Source organism: Tupaia chinensis, unplaced genomic scaffold (assembly GCF_000334495.1).
Source record: "Tupaia chinensis unplaced genomic scaffold, TupChi_1.0 Scaffold000622_1, whole genome shotgun sequence".
Taxonomy (NCBI): Eukaryota; Metazoa; Chordata; class Mammalia; order Scandentia; family Tupaiidae; genus Tupaia; species Tupaia belangeri.
In genome coordinates, this window is record NW_006160142.1 from 10,476,037 (window position 1) to 10,480,452 (window position 4,416).

A 4,416-nucleotide genomic window follows, 5' to 3' on the forward strand; every position below is an offset into this window, starting at 1 on the left:
ATTTCCTATTGGGCTTGGTAGCTTCCTTGGCTCATCTCACTGTAGCTATCAGCTCGCAAAACCAGGCTTTGGAATCTGTGGATTCCATGTACACATATCTTGCTTTAAAGTTGTACAGACCTTTGCCCTTTGTTTACATAGCTCCTTCATCCAAACAGCAGGCACTTAAAGTTGGCTCAGAAACCAAGTGTGTCACTTTCTACCTGAGAAAAGAAACTAAAAATGTACTGTACCTTCTAGTGTTGACACAGCAACAGACAAGGAAGCTGAAGAAACTACCCTTCATTTCAAAGGACCCCGTGATGTCTTGTCCTCTATTTTCTTTGACCTTGGTATAGTTTCTTACATTTTTTTTTCTCCCAGTTTATCATCTCACCCAATATTTGCTTTGATCTAATGTTTTTCAGTTATTTCCTTAGCACTTCTGTATGAATTTTAGTTTCTTACATTAGTAAATTTTTCCCTCATATGAATTCTCTTATTTTGACTAAGGTGTGAACTCTGATGGAAGACTCTCCCACACTCACTGCATTCACAGCATTTCTCTCCAGTGTGGATTCTCAGGAATCCAGTCAGATGTGCACTTACCAGATTTTCCCACATTTGCTACATTCATTGCGTGTCTCTCTGGTGTGAATTCTCTGTTACAGGATAAGATGGGAATTCAGGCTGAATGCTCTTCCACATTCCTGGAAGCCACAGGGTCTTTCTCCAGTGTGTATTTGCCGATGTATGAGATCTGAGCTCCCCCCAAAGCCTTTCTTTCACTCATTACATCCATAGGGTATCTCTCCAGTGTGGATTCTCTGATGCCTGGTGAGTTTTGAACTGTGCCTGAAAGCTTTCCCATCCTCACTCCACTGATAGGTTTTCTCTCCACTAAAAATTGCTACATGTTTAATAAAGTTTGAGTTCTTGAAATATTTTTCAAATTGGTGATTTTTTTTCTCCAGCATAATTTCTTTGATGTTGAATAAAACCTGTATTCCATTTGAACCTCTGATCACAGGTACCATGTTCATAAGATTTCTGGTGTATGAGTTCATTTGAGTTCAGATTTAGGCTTCTTTCATATCTATTATGCCTCACTGTTTTATATGTGAGTCCATTTTTGTGAGTGAGGATTTTACCAAACCTACATGATAGTGTTCCACACTCCGCTGGTTCATTATTCCTTTACCTCTTTACCCTTGCCTGCAAACTCAGAAGTGACTTAAGGCTCATTAGATCCTTCTGAAATGTGTCCTGAGGTTCTTCCTGATATAATTTTAAGCAAGTTCATTTTCTCATAAATGTTTAGCTTTGTCATAGAACTACTGTTTTCACTCTCATCATCACAGTCTTGTAGGAGCTGGGGTTCTAATAAACCACAGTGGGCCTTGGTCTCCACAAGTGCTGGTCCAGTGACACTTTCTTCCTGAGCGTTTCCACCATGCTGGTGGGCCGGAACCTGAAGAACTGCTTAATCGGTGCCTCTCTCCAAATATTCTAGTATGGTCACTGCTTCTTCTCCACTCTCCGGGTGCTGCCCTAACACCCAGGCCTGGAGCTCCCTGGGAAGAATGCTCAGGAACTGCTCTAGTACCAGCAGCCCCAGGATCTCTTCCTTGCTGTGGGCCATGAGCTGCAGTCACTGACAGCAGAGCCCCTGGAGCTGATTCTGTACCTTGCTGGAGGCCAGTGGAATCCTGGTAGCACAACTGCTGAAAAGGTTGTAGGCCAAGCTCCTGCTTGAGGGCATCACTTTTCTTTCTTTTTGGAGAGGTTTTTGCTACAGGGCACGTGTGCTTGCCAGAGAGACAGAGAGACAGAAAACAAGAAACCACCCCCCTGGGGGATGGCCACGCCACAATCCCTTCTCCTCCATTCTTCTCTTGGGATCTTGGGCACACACGCACATGCACCCGGCATGACTTTAAGCCACTGGATCCAGGACTGAACTGCGGTCAACTACATGGGAGTTCAGCGACATAGCCATTATGCTAACTGCTGGTCCCAGGGAATCACTTTTCTGTAAGCAAGTTTCCTGTTTTGAGGTAAACTCTTCCTCTTCTACCTTCACTGTTAGAGGTCCTTCATCTTCTAGAAAGTTCTGAGCTGCCGATTTCTTTGATTCTGTTCCCATCTTGGGATATAAACAGAAACTCCACTTATACTTTGAGATGGATCTTCTTTAGTTTCAAGAATTCTCCACCATGTATTATCTTCAATTGTTTGCTTCGTTTTCCTCCTCAGTTGACTGGTGTTCCATGATGTTTAGAGGGCTAGCAGTTGGCTGGCTGCGGTTCAAGTCCCAGACCCAGTGGCTTGAAACTTGCATGAGGTGCTCTACCTAGGTGCCCAAGATCCCAGAAGTAGAATGGAGGAGAAGGGATTGTGTGAGGTGAGTCATGGTTATGCCCCCGGGGGTGATTTCTCACTTACTCTCTCACTGTCTCTGTCCTACCCTCCTCACCCCCACCCCTGTGAGCTCAGGTGCCTAAAGCAAAAGCACTTATAAAAACAAAACAAAACAAAAAGCCACGCATTATTATTTTTTCTTAAGGTTTCATATTCTCCTGCAACACATGGGTGCAGATACTCTCCGGGGTCAGTGGCTAGCTCCAGCTGGAGTCTGGCCAGCGTGAGGCAGCTGTAATCCTGAAGGGAGCCAGGGAGGGACGATATTTGCAGAGGATTCAGCACCGGGCATTGACTCCCCCAAGCCCAGACTCCTATAGTTTCTTCTTAATTAGTGTTGTATCTGATAAGATGAACATTATGTATCGGCAGTATATTTATTGACTGTTGCCAGTGACAAACTACCTATCTCTAGCAGGGCTTGCCCTCCTTGCATTCAGCACCAGCCGTCCCCACTTTATTTGGTTCTACTGGCTTTGTACCAGACATGGAAGCATGTGAAGGAATAAAGGAGAGTGAATAACTCTGTTGAGTTTTTCAGGAGCATAAAGCGTTTTGGAGGAGAGAGTATCCCAGAAGTTCCCTACTTCCCTCACTTTTGTGAAAGGAATACCTTATACTTTAAATAATGACTCATGTGGTATGCACCATATCCAAAGACTAAATGCAGAGATGAAAGCTTTTATTTATTCTGTACAGTGAAAATAGTAATGGAAACAGCATCTGCTTCTCATTTAAATGTATTTTTTCTAATTATTTAGATGTATAGAGGCAGTGAGCCAGGTTTCAATCAACAACAAAGGTTTGTGCCATCTGAACAAAACCTCAGTCCTGAAGCCACTGGTCATAACACTTAAAATGGCTTTTAAAACTCCAACATGGCTTTTGATGCAAAGTATTGTAAAGCCTGGTTCATAAGCAAAGATATTATTTTTTATTTTTTAAAATCAAGCCTGAAAGTATAAATATTGCTAGAAATATATTTCCTGCTACCTAGAAACACCAGATAATTAACCTTGGAAAAGAGTCACCTTACTTTTGAAGAATAAACTCTTCTGTTTCTTGCCTTTTGTTTTTGTTTTTGTTTTTTTTTTAAGAGAGATTTTTGATATAGAGTGTGTGTGCTCACCAGAAAGACAGAAAAAGACAGAAAGTGAGAAATCACCCTCTCTCCATGGGGGATGGCCACGCTGCAATCCCTTCTCCTCCATTTTTCTCTTGGGATTTTGGGCATGCACTCACAGGTGCCCAGCATGTTTCAAGCTGGCAGGTCCAGGGCTTGAACCATGGTTGACTATGTGGAAATTCATTTGCTGGTCCCCTGTCTCTTGCTTTTAACAGAGACAAGTAAGACTCTTTGGTTCTTTTGATGATTTAATTATACGAGTTAGTTCATAGGAGCATATGGAAGAATGCAGTGCCTCTGATATCAACTGATACAAGCATGGTATTCCCCATTCCATGACTCACAAAACAGGAGATATAAAGAAATAGGAGGAACTATGAGGCTATTAACAATTATACACAGATGGATAGATATACCATAATTTAGCTGAGAAATGAATTAGACATTTTGAGGAAAAATTTCCTGAGAACCAACAAGTGTCTCAGTAGTAGGACATAGGAAAGAGCCAGTGTGGTAGATCTGGAGCCATCCGGAGCTTCCAGTTATCTGTTCTGCATAGATGACCCCACAGCCATGGTAAAGATGAAGCAAAGGAGAGCTTTAATGAAGTAAAGAGAAAGCTGATTCTGATTGCTTTAGAAATGGTGTTTGCGAGACCATATTAGAAACTGAAGCCATTCCCTACTTCTGTTAATCCTTTCTCTCTATGAAGACAAGGCTTTTGGTGTTCTTTTTAAATTTTTCTTCTATCTGTAGGTACTGTTTTGCACAGTTCTGACCTTAGATTGATTTAAGAGAAGTTGATCTTCTGTCTTCTAATTTTTCTCTACAGTACCTTCTGTCTGATCAGGACTAGAGGCTGAAAGGATGTTGATTTGGAGAAAATTGCA

The 4,416-nt window shown here is 42.1% G+C and overlaps 1 pseudogene; it reads right to left on the bottom strand.

Annotated features, from left to right (window-relative positions):
- Window positions 1-435: 435 nt before the first annotated feature.
- LOC106736044 (zinc finger protein 165 pseudogene) lies at window positions 436-2,125 on the bottom strand (annotated as a pseudogene).
- Window positions 2,126-4,416: the final 2,291 nt, after the last annotated feature.